Source organism: Oryctolagus cuniculus, chromosome 7 (genome assembly GCF_964237555.1).
Source record: "Oryctolagus cuniculus chromosome 7, mOryCun1.1, whole genome shotgun sequence".
NCBI classification, from domain to species: domain Eukaryota; kingdom Metazoa; phylum Chordata; class Mammalia; order Lagomorpha; family Leporidae; genus Oryctolagus; species Oryctolagus cuniculus.
Genome location: NC_091438.1, coordinates 64,829,909 through 64,852,461, shown reverse-complemented (window position 1 = coordinate 64,852,461; position 22,553 = coordinate 64,829,909).

Sequence of the window (22,553 nt, the reverse complement as noted above, 5' to 3'; positions counted from 1 at the left end):
AATCAAATTACACTCAATTAAGTATAAGGAGTATCTATTGCCAGGTGGATTTGCAGATCAGGAAGTTAAATCCAATGAATGTAGAAACAGGAATCCTAGTATCACTATCATCCTGCCTCACCTTAGTTTCTTCCTATTGCTCTGCACCATGTGATTTCATATAAAAAACAATTCATGTAAAGAATGCATAAAATAGCATTAACATTATAAGGCAAACTTTACATAATTCAGTCTTAATTATTCTAAAACTTACTGCAAAAATTTAATCTATTAACAGAGAAAAACACTTTTGATGAACATTCATTCATTAGTGCCATCAATGGTATTCAATATTTTTGAAATAGTATGTGGCAAGCCCAAGCTCCATCCATCAGGAAGTGAACTGAAAGAGAAGATAAAGGCAAAAGAACTTGTTCCAGTCAATTGGATCAAAGAATACATTTAACCTAACCCCAAAGAGATCCAAATCTTCATTTTACCCTCATTATAATGCCTTAGCATAGTAAAATTCACTGACCTACCTGCCCTACAAGGCTGAAAGAGAGCTGAAGCAACACATGGTACTGTTGTAGTAATTGTAGAGCAAGAAGACATTTATGCAATGGTGTCGCTATCAAATCAGCAGTTTTGTTTTAATTGAATCTATGATTTATATCGCTTTATGAGTGCATGTCTGCATTATTATTCGATAGTTCACAATTTATGCATTTTCTCTTTGTTTCATTTCCAATTCTATAGGTACAAATTGTGTATTTGAAAATAATTCTAAATCATTTTGTGCAATATTTTGCAAATTTGACTCATAAAAATACATCCTTACATTTATTTTGTATTTAATCATTGTGAATGTATGTAAAGGTATTAGAACCTCCTCAGTAATTGAAGAGATGACCAATTTGTACAATTGCATTTGTGATAAATACAATTTCTCAAGGTCTCAGTTCTATCTGCAAGTGTATACATAGTTGTGACTCACTGCAATGTTGATTGATACATTCAAAATACCTAGGTTGTTTGTCATGGTATTTCAGTTGAATAAAGTGATAAAGTATGTATACTCAATTACCAAAGATAGTGATATGCATGTATACTTTTCATTTCTTGACCTATTTTTAATATGCTCCACCAACTCATAACTATCATACTCATGTGACTGTACTGTACCTGAATATTTATGCTTCCAAAAATTATGAGCTTTTTAAGTTGTTATTAATCAATTATGAGTTAATAGTACCCAATGACCTCTGAATGTTTCTTTCATTTTTTAAGTTTCTCAAATAATTCCCCCTTAAAAATGTAAATAAACATATTAGACTCATAGAATGACAAATGTCCTAAACAGCACTCTGACCTCAGAACCAGCCCTTAAGGCATTTGGATCTGGATGAAAAGTCCATGAATGCATTTCAGATATGGAAATCCAAGACACTATGGCAAAATATGTTCTACATGAAGGATCTCTGTGAGTAAGATCCTAGTGGAAAGAAGAGGCCATCAAAGAAGTATGTACTTTTCCCTGAAGGGAGAAGAAAACTTCCACTTTGTTTATGGCCCTGTCTAAATACTGACAGAGTTTGTGGACTCAAAAGGCTTCTATAGCCTTGGCAGCTCATATTTAGAGCTTCCATGATCACTGACGTAATAAATAACAGTGTTAATTGTTAAATCAACAACAGGAGTCACTGTGCACTAACTCCCTATGTAGGACCTCTGTCCTCAATGAGTTGTACTATGAGAAACTTGTTTTCATACAGTACTTTATATTTTGTGTGTGTGGGGGTGCAAATTGTTGAAATCATCACTTAGTATAGAGTTAGTCTTCTGTATATAAAGTTAATTGAAAATAAATCTTAATGAAGAATGGAATGGGAGGAGTAGGAGGTGGGACAGGAGTGAGGATGGGAGAGCAGGTATGGGGGGGAAGAGCCACTATATCCCTAGGAAATTTGCATTCATTAAATAAAAGATTTTAAAAAGGAGCTTTAATATTTTGTTTTGCTCAGAATTATGTTTTCAGGATTTTGGTCATTTGGGATTTTAGAATTTAGGAATTTCAATCTTTCTGTATTTCAACATTTGTGATTGTGCATTTGGTATTAGGTTTAAAGGAATTATGGCTCCAACATAAACAACCATTCCATTCTTCTGAGAAAATTCAGTTGATTGTAATATATTTTCCTTTTTATTTATTTTTGGGCTTAATATGTCAAAATCTCATTTAGTTTTTTTCGACAATGTTATGAAAGGTATTGATCATCAATTTACTTTTCTTGTAATTATTTGTGCTATATATTTGTGGGTTTTCTTTTTTGAATCATAGAATAATTTAGAAAACATTCTCTCTGCAAATTTCTGGAAAATTTTGCATAGCTTTCACATTACTTATTTCTTTTTATGATATGGCATATTAACTAGTGAAATGATCTTGGCCTGAAGTTTCACTTTTCTGAAGAATATATTAAATTTAAGCTTCCTAGCAGATACAAAATTATCTAGGTTGTAAATTTCTTCTTAATGATATTTGGAGAGTTTTGGTCTTTGAAGGAATTTTTCCATTTTATTTTAATTGCAGAATATATGCACATAAGGTTATACATAACATTTACTTATTGTCTTTTTAATGTATATAAAATACGTACACTTTATCATTCTTCATGTTGATAATGTGTGTATTCTTTCTATTTTACTAGGCCTTATGATTAGAGATTCATCGAGTTTTATTGATCTCAAAAAACTTTTACTGATTTCTCTATTTTTTGTTTGATTCCTCCATTTCTACTAGTACTTATTTTATATTCAATGAATTCATCTTTATTAAATGTGCTTAACCATCACTTTAAAATGTAAGATGAATCTATTGAAACTGAGTCCTTTCTTCCTTGCTAATATACACAACAGATACCACAAATTTTTCTAGAAATATCACTTCAGTCACTTTTCTCAGAATTTTGTATTGTATATTTCACTTTCATTTAGTTTAAATTATTTCTGAGTTCCCTTTCAATATCTTATTTGATTATGGATTATATAGAGACACATTTCTTTTCAAATATTTCTACATTTATTTTATTGTTACCAAGGAACATATTTTGTACAAGTTGAACACTTTAAAAACCCACTGACTGCTTTATGACCCAGGATGTGATCTTGGTAAATATTCTATGTGTTGAAAAAAATGAGGTAGGTGGTATTAAGTTCTTGCGTAGCCTACTTTATGAAAGTCAATCAGGTCAAATCGATTTATTGTGTTTTGTAGGTTTTCCATGTCATTACTAATTTTTTATGTACTTGTTTTCCAGTTATAGAGAGAAGAGTACTGAAATCTCCAACATCATTGCAATTTTTACTATTTACACTTGCAAATATCAGTTGTTTTCTGTTTTATACCTAATGTATTAGTTTCATTCTCATGTTTACGTAGTTGTCCTAAGCCTGTGATACACAAAACATAGTATAACTCTCCTATAAAGAAATGTGATGCGTCAAATAAAGAAGTTACTAAGTTTGGCCTGGCTCTGCCCTGGCCATTGCAGCCGCTTGGAGAGTAAACCAGTGGATGGAAGATACTGCTCTTTCTATCATGCACACACTCTCTCCCTCTCTCACTGTGACTCAGAGTTTCAAAGAAGTGAATAAATGTTTTTTTTTTAAAAAATGAGCAAATCTATAACAGTCATTTTAAAACATAAATATACGAATGATCAAAATGCACTGAAAAAGTTCAGCCTTAATAATCAGCAAATGATAGTCTGAATTTCTGTGATATTTATATAATTTAATCCTATTAAGCTTGCAAGAAATAAGATGTTGATGATACCAAATATTAAAAGAATGGATCTCTATATTTTTACATTGTTGATGCCAATGTAAAATGACGCACACACATAAGAAAACAATTTGGCCTTATGACATTGATCTTGCGCGTAATCTACAACAGAACCACTCAAGTTTGTTTTTACCACTCCCAACTATAAATACAGAAAACTTTGTGTGATAAAGAACACTAACCATAAATACAACACATTTATAAATTAATATTCAATGCCTAACAATATTCATCAGAAATTAGCAATAAAATTCTTTGCATATGGGATTAGCAATAAATTTTCATTTTTAATTAAATTTTCTTAAATATATATACTGTATTTTATTTTCTTTCAGCCTAAACTTTCTCTTTCATTTATTTTACTTTTAATAAACATACAATTCTGTGTTATTTTTATTGGTAACTAGGAGGATAGAAAACTTATGGTTTATAAATAGCATTTATATCTCAATCATTTTATGGTTTTCTTATTGTTATATAAAACTAAGAAACTACAGTATATCATTATCTATGTTTTGGATAGATTCTATGAAAAAATGCACTCCAATTAAAATCACATTTGTTAAAGCACTAATGAGAAAACAATTTTATCTTGTAAGGACGAAGATGAATGAGTTTGGGTTTCGTTTTGCTTCGGCTCCTCTCCCCTTATCCATCTCCTTCAGTCAGTGATGAGGAAAGCTTTCAGTAGTGGATTATCAATGTCAGGTACCCTAGAAGAATTGTGTGCTAAGGGATCTGAAAGTAGAAAAATGTGTTGGTGTGCCAGGCAAATAATTGACTTGGGAAATTTAAGCCGGTAATTGTGGTAGAATGAAAAGTGCATCTTCAGAGACAGAGAGAAAAAAAAAAAAAACAGCATGAAAACTTATATTTCCAGCAATGTCAACTGCCAAAGGGGAGGGCCAACAATTTCTTTTTCCTACAAATAATTGGTATCAGCAAATGCCATAATAAAAATCTAAATCACTTCCAAATCTGCATTTTTTCTCTTTTGTGATATGTTATATTAAAGATGATTATAATTGGATAGGAAAATACAATATATTGACTATTTAACAGTAAATGTTATTAATTTAATGTTTATTATAAACTTTAAAAGAGCAGTCTATAAAGCAGCTTATAAAAATTGGAATGTAAATCAGTGCTCATCATAACTGAAGCAGTGGTAGCCATTTGGTCTAGCTAGCAGTCAAGACACATTAAGATGCCCATGGTTCATATGGAACTACCTGGCTTCAATCCTGCCTCTATTTTTGATTTCAGTTTTTTTCAATTTCCTGCTAATTCAGACTCTGGGAGGCAAAAGGTGATGGTTCAAGGTCCCTGATCATCTGGGAAGTGAACCTGCAGATGGGATTTCTCTCTCCTTCTCTGTATCTTTCTCTCTCCATGTCTCTCTCTCTCCATGTATCTTTATCTCTCTTCCTAATAAAAAATAAACACTTAAATAGGTTTGTTTTTGAAGAGCAACAAAAACAAGTAATGACTCAAAATATTGGAAATATTAAATTCTTAAAAACATATTATGGCGGGCTGGCACTATTCTACAATAGATTAATCCTCTACCTGCTGCACTGGCAAACCATCTGAGCAGCGGATCTAGTCCTGGCTGCTCCTCTTCTGATCCAGCTCTCTGCTATGGCCTAAGAAAGCAAAAGATGACACAAGTACTTGGGCCCCTGCACCTGAATGGGAGACCTGAAAGAAGCTCCTGGCTTTGAATCAGCACAGCTCAGCTGTCGTTGTGGCCATTTGAGGAGTCAACAAGCGGATGGAAGACCTCTCTCTCTCTCTCTTTCTCTCCCTCTTACTGTCTATAACTTTACCTCTCAAATAAATAAACAAATAAACCTTTAAAAAAGCATACTATGGAAGTTGTTTTCTGTAATTAAGTTTCTTATTCAATGAATCAGCAAGCTGTGTGTGTTTATGTTCTTCATATCATTCCAAATATCGTATCCTAAATTTTCACATTAAAGGCAGTTCACATAAGCTAAGAAGCTAACAAAATAAAGTTTGTTCTCACCTTTCATAAATGTACTTAATGTACTTAACATTATTAATAGTTTTTTTAGTTATGGGAAATATACAATCTTTCCAGTCTAAAATGTTTATAGAGTTAGATAGCAATTTAAACACATATATTTTATAATCTCCTAAATAGTTTATTTTAATGATTTATTTAAATAAATCCCTTCCTATCCTCCTTTATGCTCATAGTCCCACTCTCCCTCCTCCTTCCTTTTTATAATTTCTTTTAATTTTTATAATGATAAACTTTCAGTTTATTTTGTAATCACAAGTTTAACCTTCCACTACATCAAGAAGTCAACAAGTAGTAACTAGAAAAACCACATTTCTCAAGAGTATAGAAAAAGGCTGTGGCTGGCACCGCGGCTCACTAGGCTAATCCTCTGCCTTCGGCGCCGGCACCCTGGGTTCTAGTCCCGGTTGGGACGCCAGATTCTGTCCCGGTTACCCCTCTTCCAGTCCAGCTCTCTGCTGTGGCCAAGGAGTGCAGTGGAGGATGGCCCAGGTCCTTGGGCCCTGCACCGGCATCGGAGACCAGGAAAAGCACCTGGCTCCTTGCTTTGGATTGGCGCAGCATGCTGGCCGCAACGCACTAGCCGAAGCGACCACTTAGGGGATGAACCAACAGAAAAAAAGACCTTTCTCTCTGTCTCTCTCTCACTCTCTAACTCTGCCTGTTAAAAAAAAAAAAAAAGACTTAAAAAATCTAATTTCAAAATGTCAGTTCACTCAGACATTATATTTTTTTACTCTGTATAATATTTACCACAAATCAGGGAAAGCATATGATATTTGCCTTTTGGGCACTGGCTTATTTCATTAACCATAATGGTTTCTAGTTTCATCTATTTTGTTACAAAAGACATACTTTCCTTTTTACGGCTGAGTATTTTAAATAATGTATATATACCACATTTTATTTGTCCAGTCATCAGTTAATGAACATCTGGGTTGAATCAATACCTTACTTATTGTGAATTGAGCTGCAGTAAACATGGGGATACAGAGATAACTCTTAATGATTTTGTTTCATTTGGGTAAATTCCCAGGAATGGGATGGCTAGGTCATTTGGTAGAGCTATTTCAGATTTCTGAGGAATCTCCAAACTGTCTTCCACAATAGTTGTAACAGTTTTACATCCCCACCAACAGTGTATTAGGGTACTTTTCCCACATATTCTCACCAGCATTTTGTGGATGATAGCCATTCTAACCAGGTTGAGGTGAAACCTCATTGTGGGTTGGTTTTTTTTTTTTTTTTTTTTTTTGCATATCCCTAATGGCTGATGATCAGCATATTTTTATGTGTCCATTAGCCATTTGAATTTCATCTTTAAAAACTGCCTGATGATGTTCTTTGCCCATTTCTTAAGTGGATTATTTGTTTTGTTGTTGTTGAGTTTCTTGAGCTCTTTATAGATGCTGGATATTAATCCTTTATCAGTTGCATAATTTGTAAATATGATCTCCCATTCTTTTGGTCGCCTCATCACTTTGTTGAAGGTTTCCTTTGCAGTGCAGAAATTTCTTAGCATGTTATAATCCCATCTATCTATTTTTGCTTTAATTGCTTGAGTTTCTGGGGTCTTTCCCAAGAAGTCTTTGCTTATGCCAATGTCTTGCAAAGTTCCTCCAATTTTCTCCTCTAGTAATTTGATGGTATCAGGACACAGATTTATATCCTTGATCTATTTTCAAGCTGATTTTTTTTTATTTTGACAGATAGAGTTAGACAGTGAGAGAGAGAGACAAAGAGAAAGGTCTTCCTTCCATTGGTTCACCCCCAAATGGCCGCTATGGCCAGAACTACGGTGATCTGAAGCCAGGAGCCAGGTGCTTCCTCCTGGTCTCGCATGTGGGTGCAGGAGCCCAAGCACTTGGGCCATCCTCCACTGCCCTCCCGGGCCACAGCAGAGAGCTGGACTGGAAGAGGAGCAACCGGGACCAGACCCCTCGCCCATATGGGATGCTGGTGCCGCAGGCGGAGGATTAACCAAGTGAGCCACAGCGCCAGCCCCCAGTTGATTTTTGTACAAGGTGTAAGGTAGGGGTCTTGTTTCCTACGACTGCATACAGTGATCCAATTTTCCCAGCACCATTTTTTGAAGAGACTCTCCTTTATCCAGGGATTAAGTTGACCTCTTTTGTCAAAGATTAGTTGGTTGTAGATGCAAAAATTCATTTATGGAGTTTCTATTCTGCTCCTTTAGTCTATAGATCTATCCTCTAGTTCAGTCCTAAAGTGGCCACAATGATCAGAGCTAGGCCAAAGCCAGGAACCAGGAGCCAGGAGCTTTTTCCAGTGGGTGCAGGGACGCAGACTTAGGCCATCCTCCACTGCTTTCCCGGGAACATTAGCAGGGAGCTCAATTGGAAATAGAGCAGTAGGTCTGGGACCAGAGCCCATATGGGATGCTGGCGCTGCAGGCCAGGGCTTTAATCCCTTGTGCCACCGTGCCAACCCCAGGTGTGTTTCTTTAATTGTGACATATTATATCATATTAACATAAAATTTTTTACAAGAGGAGGTAGATGTGGGGCATATGGGAACTCATTGTATTGCCTCACAATTTATGCTTTAAAACCTTGGAGAAAGATTTCATGAGTACATTCTATTTATTGTACTACTAAATCATTAGTATTGAATACAGCCGCAATTATTAGTGCTTACTGTGTAAAGATTCTGAAAAATAGATGGCCAGGACATGTTTATAAATTGTTAGATAACTTACAATGTAATGGACTATGTCAACTATAATTAACTATAGGTTTAGGAAATGAATTCAGATATAATGATTTTTCTTCCTTGTGCTAATGATACAAAACTTTTCTCCTTCATGGATGGTTTGGGGGAGATATCATTTGATTTTGACTTTGAAAGACAATAGAGATGCAATCATGTGGTGAATGTAGGAAGGGGAGAGGGGAAAATAATAAATACCTGTAAAACTGAACAGCATAACCACAGTGCCTCTTACACAGAAATGTCAATTAGTTAATCTCATCACTATAGCATGAGAGTTTAGTGAATAACTGGGACATCTTAATGTTTTTAAAATGAACTAAATGAGGAAGGACTGGGTAAGCATCTTTTATCATGTGTAAAATATCTTTCCAAATATTGAAAACAGATTAAATAAATGAAATAACTGAAATGTGCTAATTGTTGACATTCTAATTAAGAGAGATTGTTGATTACAGCCACATGTTAAATGTATATTATTTAGTACAAAAGAAAAAGGGAGGAGCCTGTGTTGTGGTGCAGTGGGTTAAGCCACAACTTCCAATGCAAGCATCTCATATCTGAGTGCCAGCATCTTGTATCTGAGTGCTAGTTTTGGTTGGTCCTGGCTATCCTGCTTCTTCTTCAGCACATGGGAAGACAGTGAAAGAGGACCCAATTTCTCGAACTCTTGTCACTCATAAGGAAACTCAGAGTTTCTGGCTACTGGCTTCAGCCTGGCCCAAACTTGATGTTGCAGCCCTTTGGGGAGTGAACCAGTGGATGAAAGATCTCTTTCTTTCTCTCTATCTGTGTTAATCTGCCATTCAAATGTATAACCAAATCAACTTCAAAAAGGGAAAAAAATAGAAGATCATTTTACTTATTCTGGAATATTATTATATTTCATGCATCAACCATATAGCAAAACCTGCTGATGGTCGGCGCCGTGGCTCATGAGGCTAATCCTCCGCCTGTGGCACCGGCACCCCAGGTTCTAGTCCCGGTTGGGGAGCCGAGTACTAGTACTGGTTGCTTCTCTTCCAGTCCAGCTCTCTGCTGTGGCCCGGGAGGGCAGCAGAGGATCGCCCAAGTGCTTGGGTCCCTGAACCCGCATGGGAGACCGGGAGGAAGTACCTGGCTCCTGGCTTTGGAACATTGCAGCGCCAGCTGTAGTGGCCATTAGGGGAGTGAACCAATGGAAGGAAGACCTTTCTCTCTGTCTCTCTCTCTCTCACTGTCTATAACTCTCTCTCTGTCTCTCTCTATCACTGTCTAACTCTTCCTGGAAAAAAAAAAAAAAAAAAAAAAAAAAAAAAACTTGCTGATGAGCACCGAACCATGGACTTATAATGATATGCAGCTGATAAAAGTCATTAAATAAAATAAATATAAAGATGATTCCTAATTATAATTTACTTTGCTCAACATATTTGCATAGGACCTAAATTTTGCATATGAATTCTGGTTCACATCTTTTTTTTTTTTTTTTTTTTTTTTTTTTTTTTGGCAGGCAGAGTGGACAGTGAGAGAGACAGAGAGAAAGGTCTTCCTTTGCAGTTGGTTCACCCTCCAATGGCCGCCGCGGCCAGCGCGCTGCAGCCAGCACACCGCGCTGATCCAATGGCAGGAGCCAGGTGCTTCTCCTGGTCTCCCATGGGGTGCAGGGCCCAAGTACTTGGGCCATCCTCCACTGCACTCCCTGGCCACAGCAGAGAGCTGGCCTGGAAGAGGGGCAACCGGGACAGAATCCTGCGCCCCAACCAGGACTAGAACCCAGTGTGCCGGCGCTGCAAGGTGGAGGATTAGACTAGTGAGCTGCGGAGCCGGCCCTGGTTCACATCTTAAGCTTAAGATTCTTTAAGATAGTTCACTTTCTGCAACACCAGTTATATGCTTCAATCCTCCATTTCATTACCTATATTTTATTTGAAAGCAATGTCTTCTGTTTTAAATTACAATAAGATATTATCACTTTATTCACATTTTTATGCTTTTACAAATAATTTACATATCTAACCGGCTAAAGCTCAATTTAGAACATACAGATACACATATCAAGTATTAGTATGTTAATATATAACAATCAGGTTAGTGTTAACTAACAAGGAGGAGAAATAATATAATTTGAAATATTATCACTAGAGCGGATGTCAACAACAGACACCTGAATGAAAGACAAAAATAGTGAATCAACATGAAAATATCTAGTGGAATATTCTAGGTCAGTGAGACTTTCCACAATGACAAAATGTTCAATATATGTAGTATCCAATATAGCAATACTCTGGTTTCTCTTCAGATCTTAAAAATCTTTTTTCTTTTACCAATATGGTAGCCATTAGGCACATGTGTCACTCAGTTTTAGAAATACAGCTATTTATTTGGGAGGTGTCGCTCCCCCTCTTCGTGGAGGAACGACACAGGACCCTGCACTGTTCTTTCGTCTGCTCGGCCCTCCCCGGGTTTGCTGCTGGGTCTTCCCTGGTTGGCTACCGACCCTTCCACCTCCGTGGAAGGGCGGTTCCCCCTGCCACTTTCCCCACTTCCGCGGGGGAGCGGCACACCGCCGGCCGGCTCTCTTGGGGGCTGCACAGGTGTTCCTTCAGATAGATGTTCCTCTTAGATGTTCCCGGTGCATGTTGTCTCTCTCCTCCTTTATAGTCCTCTTCCACCAATCCCAACTCTGCTACCCACACGCCGAGTACGCTGCTCTCCTCCAATCAGGAGCAGCTCCTGCAGCTTGTCAAGTTGGTGAGAGGCAGCTGGGTAGAAGCTGTTTACTCGTCTCCCAGCGCCACATTGTGGGAGAGCAGATGCATAGAATAAGTCTTAATTCCAGTAACTTAGTCTAGTCCGAGTTGCTCCCCACAGGAGGTGAAATTTTAATGATCTTTTTATATAATTTCAAAATGAAACATCTGTCTAGTGACCACAGGTTTGGAACAACACGGTTCTAGAGTCCAGGACAATGTTTCCTCGCTTGGGAATTGATTGGCCACATGGAGCTAGAGAAGAAAGATCAGTGTTGGCAGTATATAGCCAGCATGGTTGGAATGGCAATATGAAAAGAAACGAAAACATCATATATAGGAATCTAAGTCATGTTGACAAGAATGTTTCATTCTAATTGGGATATCCATCACTGTTTTTGTTTTAAGACTTATTTATTTGAAAGGCAGAGTTACAGAGAGAGAGGGAGAGTGATTTCCAATCCCTGGGTCATTCTCCAGATGACTGCAACAACCAGCACTGGGGTAGGCTGAAGCCAGGAGCCAGGAACGTCATTCGGGTCTCCCACATGAGTAGCAGGGATCCTAGCCCTTGAGCCATTTTTCCCAGATGCATTAATTGGATTAATTAATCTCTATGAATTGGAAATAGAGCAGTCTGGTCTAGAACTGGCACCCATGTGGAATGCTGGAGCCACAGGCAGAGGCTTAACCTGCTGTGCCACAACGCCAGCCCTGTATTCATCCATGATTTTAAAATTAATTTTAATGTCATGCAATGGATATCAAACAATGTTAACCTCTGGCTCTTAACAGTCAGGTTTCATTTTCAAAAAACAGAAACTACTCTATTTTAGGTAAAAGGGGAATTAATATATTTAAATGCAGATTTACTCTGAGCCTAATGAAACTTCAGTTTAGAGGTTACCTCTTGCACAGGTTTGGAGGCTCTGGAACAGAACTTGTATCTGATTCTCTTAATCGGTTATCTAATATTATCCAAATACAGACATTTTATCTCCATATTAAGATTGCCACTTCTTTCTATTAATCATTTTCCTTTGTTATACATATATATATATATATATATATATATGGAAAAGCTGAGTTTAGGATACATGAGTTTAACTTTAATGGGATATATTTATGTGGTCTTTCCCAAGTAAAGTAAGTGCTAATTCAGTTTAGGAAGAGCTTTCAGGAATGGTCCTGTTATTATTCTATGACAGTCTTAAATCTTCCTATGAAATACATGCCCAGCACTTATATCAAAATATGAACAAGTACTATGGCCCTTATTGCTAAGGAAATGTCAGTAGCAGAATATTAAACAAAGATGAATTCTATATAGAGACAGAAAACATTCATTCATTACATATGAAAGTATAAGTGGAATTTTGTTTTTTATCAATGCCTAAATAAACCATAAGCCTTTCCTAAAGAAATATACTTGATAACACATCATACAAAATCAGAAATGTGTGAGTGAATATACATATATTTATATATTACATTTATATGATTTTTTAAATATTTACATATATAAATGTATATTTTATATAAACATGTTTTTCACAGAGCACAAAACAACCATAATAATAGTGCTACAAACAACTGATATGACTTCATGTGGAATACTTTATGCTATAGATATCACAAATTAAAATATTGACATAACCATACTAGGAACAAGTATGAATTATCTTTCTATTATCATAAAAATGATATTTCAAAGAGTTATTATCAAATGAAGAACTGATCAAAGTGTAGGTTTTTGAACAACTAGGTAAGAATATTATAGAAGAATGGTTAATGTCCAAAATATCTTCACTTTGCCAGGCAATCAGCATCATGTCTAAAATCTACCTTGATGAATGCTGAATATTGTAACATTACATGACACTACATACACTGAATAAAAATAAACACAGATGTAGATTGTCCAAATTTCCAATAGTCTAAGAAAACATCACAGCATTGATAATATGAATAAAACTGTTTGAATTTATTTTTAAATTCAAAATCCTTCTGATTGTTCTCCACTGAGTGGCCTTAGAGGTGAAAATGTAAACAGGCTGCCATGCAGGGATATTTGTCAGGAATGTTCCTGTTAGCTTATAATTTAAATGGCTTCCTACTCCTTTATTTTCCACCTTTATATATTATCTATATGCTTGAATGTTTATTTATCAATTATTAAAAAAGGCATTGTGTTATTTCTGTGCAGAATAAGATCTCTTCCATGATAGCTCCTCAGTTCTTCAAGAGCCATCCTTGTTCATCATACAATTCATTTTTCATACTCTGATAGGTCATATTTCTAAGACAAACCTTCTATCATGTCATGTTCCTGCTCAAAATGTTTAGTTATTTCCTATTGCCTAGAGGATAAATTGCACTCTTAGTTTGACTCTCAAAGCTTTCAAAAATGAAAACTAATTGATCTAAATTGATCTAACTGATTGCTAAACTCAAAAATACGCTATCCATTAGGCTAAAAGTTTCAGTCACTTTCTCAGAACACAATTTATAATATTTCCAGTTCTACACAGTCAAAATGTTCTCCATTTTCCACCTACCCAATGTATATATGAACCACAGTTCAAGCACAACTCAGGCTCCTTATACCAGAATTGCATGGTGAAGCGTTCCATGTTTCTTTAATGGTCTTTAGAGTAATTAATCCTAATAAATTTTTTAAAAAGCAATCATATACTGAGTTGAAATATCTGTTCTGTTGTTATTTTAATATTATTTTAATAACTTATTTGCCTTAATCATTTTACATATGAATTAGAAGTAGTGCCCTAAAAATGACAAGCCAGAATGTGCTAAGTTATGTAAGTAGTCCATCCAAGAATCTGGATTTTGTATTCTGACTTTTCCTACTTTATTACTTTTCTGCATTGTGAAAATAAAACCACTAGCAAATAGGGAAGGTTAGCGAATTGGTAATTCCTACCCAACTTTGGTTGTTGGAGGCTTTAGCTATTCTCCTAAACACAGTGAAAACTCTCAAGCCCCATGGCCTAAGCAATGTCCTTAATCATGTCATTTTTATCACTGTTCAACCTTACTTTTATCTATTTACAACCACTGATCTAATTACAATCAATAAAATTATTGAGTATTCACTTTATTAACCTGCTTTCATTACTTCAACTAAATTTCTATTAAACACCTAAATACTTACTTGTAAAGAAAGATTTATTTTTCTTACAGTTTTATTGGTTCTCTCCACAAGACTAGGCAGCCCTAGTGGTCTGGTGTCTGGAGAAGGAAGTGGACAACATAGTACATGAGGAGAAAGGAACACATCGCAAGTCAGAATGCAGACAGGTTAGTCTGAACTTGGTTTACAGAAATCGATCCTCTTGAGAGAAACACCTTCCAGGGCATGCCCCCAGTGACCTAACAACCTCTCTCTAGGTATATCTCCCTTACACAATAATCATTCAACTTTCCATTTAACTCATTAACATAGATATTAGCGTTAGAATTTCTGCATCAGTTGGGTAACTAAATCCTCCTCAACTATAGCAGCCATTAAACATCACACATATGACAGATTTTGAAAACATGAAAGTAAAAGTCACTGCAAACCACTCCTTATTCTAACTAGAATGAAATATTATAAGACAATATTTATCATAGTTTTTTTATTTTATGTATGTTGCTATGAATAAAATACTGTGGTTCTGAGAAATATTAAAACACAGAAAAATGAAAGTTATTTATCATCATTGATATTGCAGGAGATAAAAATAATATAATAATAGTATTAATAAAGTGATATCAATAAAAATAATTGAAGGGAATAAAATTGAGAAATTCTTAGTAAATGGCACAGAGGAATAAGAAAAATAAAATGGGGAAAGAGAAAATCATGTAGAGCATTACGGAAAGATATAATAGAAAAAGTCATCTCCATGAAAGAGTTACATGACTTAAAGACAAAAGCTCCTGGTTTTGATCTGGTGTAACTGTAGCTGTTGAAGGCAGTTGGGAGCATAAACCAGTAGATAATGGCCCATTCTCTCTTTCCATCTCTCTCTCGCTCCCTGATTCTGTCACTCTGCCTTTCATATAAATACAAATAAATAAATATAACTTTTTAAAAACTCAGAAAATAAAAGAAATAAGAATATTATTAGAATGGAATGGGAAGGGTTTGGTAAAAAGGAAAACAAATCACAATTACACAAGTCAGATTTAAATTGTGTTATGGGGATTAAAATATTACCAAATTAAAGTGTAGATTTAATGATCACAGAGACAGAAAGATAATGCATAACTTTTATATCTAATAGAAAAGAACATCAAGTAGAATTGAAAGAAGGAATAACAGAAAAAAATATTAATTGCATTGATCTGGATGGAATACAAAAGGAAATAATTATTACTTTAAATCATGGGAAGGGAAAATAAGAAAGCTGAAATGAATAGAGATGTTTCACAAATTACAATAAAAATGAATAGGATAAATGCACCACTTAAATACAGAATTTCCAATTGAAAAAAAAAAAATTAGAGTCAATTTACAACACACAAACCTAGAAAGAAAGTACACAGGTATTTTGAAAGTAATGGTGCAAGAGAGACATACCAAAACAACTTCTAGGATCTGCCAATTCTATATAAATAACCTATGAAAATTAATGTACTTTGCATTATATGTTACAAGAGATAATAATCTGCAATCAGAATCCATTTGTATTACTTTCTGTAAAGTATCTGGTTCACTGAAAATTTAATTCGGTGCATTTTTCCTAGGAAGAAGAAGTTACCATGTGTGCCCAATCTTCCATCTGAAATTGAAAATGATTGAATCTATTATCAGGATCATTTTATTTAATCTAAGTAGCATCTGAAGTGTATATTACTCTATAAGTTTCTACTCTCTTTCTTTCCCCTCCTTTCCTTTTCTGTGGACTCTTTTTCTGCCCCCTATTGTCTCTCTCCTGTCTTATCTGTCGCTCCCCGTCTTCGTGGAGGAACAACACAGGACCCTGCACTGTTCTTTCGTCTGCTCGGCCCTCCCCGGGTTTGCTGCTGGTTCTTCCCGGGTTGGCTACTGTCCCTTCCACCTCCGTGGAAGGGCGGTTCCCCCTGCCACATTCCCCACTTCCGCAGGGGAGCGGCACACCGCCGGCCGGCTCTCTGGGGTCTGCACAGGTGTTCCTTCAGATAGATGTTCCTCTTAGATGTTCCCGGTGCATGTTGTCTCTCTCCTCCTTTATAGTCCTCCTCCGCCAATCCCAACTCGGCTGCCCACACGCCGAGTATGCTGCTCTCCTCCAATCAGGAGCAGCTCCTGCTGTTTATTGGCTGAACTGGAGGCAGCTGTGTAGAAGCTGTTTTCTTCTCTCCCAGAGCCATATTGTGGGAGAGCAGATGCACAGAATAAGTCTTAATTCCAGTAACTCAGTCTAGTCTGGGTTGCTCCCCACATTATCATCATCAAAATGTACTGCAAACCAATAAACATGGTAGACCAGCAATGTAATCAGAATCGTATAGACACCTTTTATTTTAAAGTGTGACCTGACAGTATGGGCAGGAGGGAGGGTAGGTTGAAAGTATCAATATGTCCCTAAGTCTCTATAAATTAAATAAATGAAACTTGTATAACTTAAAAAAGATTTTTAAAATAAAAACTGCGACCTGACTCCCTTTCTTTTGTTATTCTTCACTCTTCTCTCTTATTATTAGGGAAGGAGGCTCTGCAATAATAATATGGGGACAAACATTTTCAAAGTTGATAATTATTTGCTTTTAATTTGACACTATAACTCTAAATTGACAAATTTGAAGACATAATACAGGCTGCACCATGTTGTGAAATCATGGAGAACTTTTCTAAACAGGCAATTCAATGGATTCATCCCTTGTGAGGAGAAAAAAAAATACTCCTTTAAATGCAACAGCTGCATTAGTCAGCTTTTCATTACTTCAACAAAATATCCAGGGAAACTACCTTAGTAATAAAAGATTTACTTAGCTCAAAGTTTTGGAGGTACAAGTCCAAGATCAAGTTGCCCCATTAGTTTGCTGTCTGATGAGAGTGATGAGTGCAATGGTAGAACTCTTGCAGATCAAAGATTACATGTCCAACAGGGAATCAGAGAGAGTGGTTGGGGCCTCATTGGCATTTATAGCCAGATCTCTTGAAAGAATTACCTTCGAAGAGCATGCCCCCAACGACCTAAGGGCCTCCTACTAGACATACCTCCTGAACACCATAATTGGATTGTTTCTACTCTCTTATTCCAGCTAACTTATACTTTTGTGGTTTATATTTCAGCATGGGTTTGGAAGTAAAATCATGTTTATACCATAATATTCTACCTCTGGATCCCCAAAACACATGTTTTTCCTCACAGCATAAAATCATTCTATTCCAAATCGTTCAAAATTATTAATTCAAAAGTCCAGAGTCTCATCTGAGACTCAAGGCAAATGTTTTCCACAGTAAGTCTGTAAAATCCAAGCTACATACTTTTCAGACACAATAACGGATCAGGCACAAGGTACATATCCCTATTACAGAACAGGGTAACACTTAGACTAAAGCAATACCAAAATCCGGCAGAGCAAACATCAAACCCTAAAGCTTTGTGGCTGGTATCTGGGAAATATTAGAGTGGAGTCTGGCCTTCTACAGACTTAAGCAGTCCCAGTCCTATGATTTTGCTAATGCCAGCCCATATAGCTGTTCTCTTAGATTGTTTTCCACACTGTTATTTGTGGCTTTCCATGGCTTGAGTGGCACCTTAATTGTAGCTTCCCTCAGTGGTGTATAATGTGTGAGGAGCAAAAACATTCAGTTTAGTTTCAAAGTAAAGTGTTCAGCTGTGAGTAGAAAATTACTAACAACTAGCTAGCATAACAGCTTGCAGATGTGCGGAGAGTTACAAGTAGATAGCTGGCGTAACAGGTTACAAAACGCAAAGTACATGCACCTGGAAAGTCCTAAAGCAAACAGGGTACTGAGCAAATAGAACATTATGGGTGGTTAACTTAGCAAAACTAAAACAGATGAAGATAATAAAACTTAGGTGCCATCTGGGAAGATGGTAACCCCCTAGTAGTCAGCCAGTGAGGATCTAGAGGAGGGACCTGGATGCTAGGGTATGGATTTCTGTAACTGCTGAGTGTGCCTTCCTACCAGATGCCTGATCTTGCAAGACTGCTATTAAAGTCTCACCTTTGCTGCACTTCCCAAGTCCAAGTCCATCCTTTGAATGGGCAAGTGAGGATATTTCCCACATAATGTTGCTGGAAACTAACATTCTAGAGTCTTTGCTGAAACTTCTATCCTGTAGCTCCATTAACTCTTACTCCATCAGAGGTTCCATGTAGTGGCTCTGACTCGGTAGCACCATTGTGCCTGGCTTTTTCTTGAACTGTCAATGGAAGTCACCATGACCTCATAACGCTTGCATTCTATATTCAGCAAAACCAGCAACATGTGAATGAGCCCAAGCTCTGTCACCAATGTGACCTGCACCTGGGCCTGTTGGAACCACAGCTGCAGAAGCCTGAAGCTCTTCATCAGCCAGTCAGGGTCCAGAGCTAGCCCTGGTCAAGCAGAGTACCCCAAGGCTCTCTCCTGAAAGAATTCAGCCCTGGAAAATCTTTGGAAGAAATTTGTGCTTCAAAACCTCTGATCCTATGACGGTAGAAGTAGTCTTAGAGATTTCAGACATCATTAAAATACCTCCCCCACCATTTTCTATTAGCACATGGATCATTTTACTTGCACTAGTCTCCATAGCAAGTAGTCTCTCCACCAAAATTTTGGTGGAGAATTTTCCTGTCTCAGTTATGTGTTTTTGTATTATTTCTCTGCACAGGGTGCAAATTTTCTAAATATTTCAATTTTTCCCATTTTTGCTCTTAATTCTCAATGTGAGCCTTATTTATATGAGCCAAGAACAACTGTTTCACAACCGGAACATTTTGGTGATTTGAAATATCTTTTTCCAAATAAAAGAGTTTATCATCTTTAAGCTTGTCCTCCCACAAAGTCTCATGGACTGGATATGATAAAGGCAAGTTCTTTTCCATGGCATAACAGGTGGCCTTTTCAGTCAGTTACCAGTATAACCCTCACTTCCATCTAAAACCTCATCATCATACTATCCACACTTCTGCCAACCTTCTAGTCTTTTAAACTTTCACGGGAATCGCTCATGAACCTCCACTAAAATATTCTAGCTTTCTCGAGTGTGCTGCTCATGGATCTTTCAAAATTTCTGGTAAATCAATTCCAAAGGGTCCTTCACATCTTCAGGTATCACTACAGTAATTACCCCCTTCCTCAAATACCAGCTTTCTGTATTAGTCAACTTTTCATTACTACAATGAAATACTTGAGACAATTAACTTTACAAAAGGAAGAGGCTTATTTGATTCATAGTTTTGGTGGGTCAGGTCCAAAATTGGGTGTTACATTGGTTGGGCATCTGGTGAGGGTGGTAGATGCCAATATCAGAGTACATGCAGTGGGAAACAGTGAGCCAGGAAACAGAGTGGATTGGCCCACCTTGATTTTTATAATCAACCCTCTCAGGAGAACTATCTTTTGAGGATTTGCTCCCAATAACCAAAGAATCTCTCATGAGGCCATTTTCTAAGCACCATAATTGGATTAAATTTATACCCTCTTGCTCCTATTAAGGATTCAGCCTGAGTTGATAAGCCAAAACATAAAATAGATCAAATCATAGCAATAATGTTCTGCTTCCTATAATGCATAAGGAAATGGCACATTTTCTTCCTAAATAGTTTTTAAACTGAAGCAGAGGGACAGAGAAAGATGTACAAGGAGAAAGCTCTCGTTCACTGGCTTACTCCCCATCTGGCCACAATGTCTGGGGCTGGCCCAGGGCCAGGCTGAAGCCCGGAAGTGAAAATGCAATCAAGGTCTCCTACAGCAGTTGCAGGCACTCAGTTTTTGAGTCATCACCACTGACCTCTAGGATCTGCATTGGTAGGATATTGAAGTAAGGAAACAGAGCTGGAAATTGAACAAAGGCATTTCAATGCGGTGACAAATGTCTTAGTCACTGGGCTAAATGCCAACTCTCCATATGGATCTTTTTATTATTTTTTAGTTTCAATATTTAACAATTATTTAACATTTTGCCACATTTCCTTAAAATGTAGACATCATAATACACATTCATTTTTCTTGAAAAGCAGAGATATTAATATCACAAAGTGAGGGACTGATGACAATATTCATAACATGGAGAAAGAAGGGTGTATTGTCATATATACATATTACGATTCAGTGAAGCAATATTTATATCTATTTTTCACTCAAGATATTTCCCTAAGAAATCATGGGACTAGGTGTGAATCTAGTATATTATGTCTAATTTTTAATTCTTTAAATTGTCTTTTGTCCTTCTGTCCTTGATTTCTCCTATACTATTTTAATTAGTTTAGATGTCATTTGTTCTCTACCTAAGTTTAATAAACTTGAAGCCTTCCTATGTTTCTTTAACCTAGATTAGGTAAGAAATGCAGCTAAGCAATTCCAAAGTCTCCCAGTTTATAGTAATTCTAGAACTAACATCGCCAAAGATTTAATAATATTAATTTAATAGTACTGTATATTTAAATCTCATTGCTTTATTAACTAATATTTATTAGGAGCACATTTTATGCTGGGCATTTTGCTAAGCACTTAATGTACATTAATCTAATTTAAACTTTACAATAATCCTACAATTATTATTACCTTCCTTTCAAAGATGAGGATATTGAGCTGATAGGTAATTAACTTGCCTCAGGCTACTCAGGTTAAAAGTGGTAGAGCCAAGCTTTGAATTTGGACAGAGTAAGATTATTCTGCATCCTAAGATGGCTTGTGTTATCTTCTTAAAATAAATTAGCAGGCTATTTAACATATAGCAGAACCCTCTGATGCTAGAATGACTAAAATCTAATTTATGTATGATTTTTGAAAATATTTTACTGTAAAAAATGGAATTATGCATATGTATTTAAAAATTGAATTAAAATGTTTTCTCTGGCTAATAATAATAATAATAATAAATAATAATAAATAATTGGATCATATTCAAGCCAAAATTTCTAATAACAAAATTGAAACACCTAATACTGAACAAGTTAGGAAATTAAAAAAATATAAAATTATATATATAAATATATATATAAATGACCTTGCCTTTTAAAATTTATAGACATATAATTTGTTTATGCATGGCAATCATGTTTTTCCACCTTACTTAAGTAATTTTTAGTTCTATTTTGTAGTGAATTCTAATAATTATACATACATATATATATACACAAATGACCATGCCATCAGTAAAAAAAGGATTAATTTACTTTTTAAGAAAAAGAATTTAAAGATTTATTTTATTTATTTGAAAGGCAGAGCTAGAAAGAAAGGCAGAGACGGAGAGAGAGCAAGATCTTCTATCTGCTGGTTCACTCCCCAAATGGCCACCACAACAGCAGTTGGGCCAGACCAAAACCAGGAGCCAGGAAATTTCTCCATTTCTCCCACACAGGGGCAGGGGCCCAAGCACTTGGTCTATTTTCAACTGATTTCCTAGGTGCATTAACAAAGAGCTGGATGGGAAGTGGTGCAACCAGTTTGACTGGCACCCATATGGGATTCTACCATGGCAGGCAGCAACTTAATCCACTGCGCTGTGTTAATTCTTTAGTTCTAATCTGGGTGAAATTATTATTATTTCTCATCTAGTTACCATGGTTGTATTTTTTAATGCAATGTCAAATAACAGTGGCAAGAGTGGGCATTCTGTGGTTTTTTTTTCTGATTTTTAGACAGAAAACATCTAATTTTTCCACATTAGGTATAATATTAGATGTGAAGTATTGTGTACATTCTACTTACTCCACTTACTGTTTTAAAATCCTGCTTATTTTTAATCTTTGCCTATTTTTGTCTTGAAAAGATATGGAGTATTGAGAAATGATTTGTTAATATCAATTAATATTGTGTTATTTTTGTTTTCATTCCACTGATATGGTGTTGTGTATTTTATTAATATATAAAATGGTTTTCTGTATGCTACTGAGTACCATTTGCTAGGCTTTTTAGGCAGAAGAGTTTGAAATACAAAATTTATGTAAAACAATACATAAAGCAGCAATTAGTAGGTACTTCAAAATTTTACCACTTTTTTCAATATTAGTCTCCACTAAGTTGTCTTCATTATGTCGTTTAAAATAT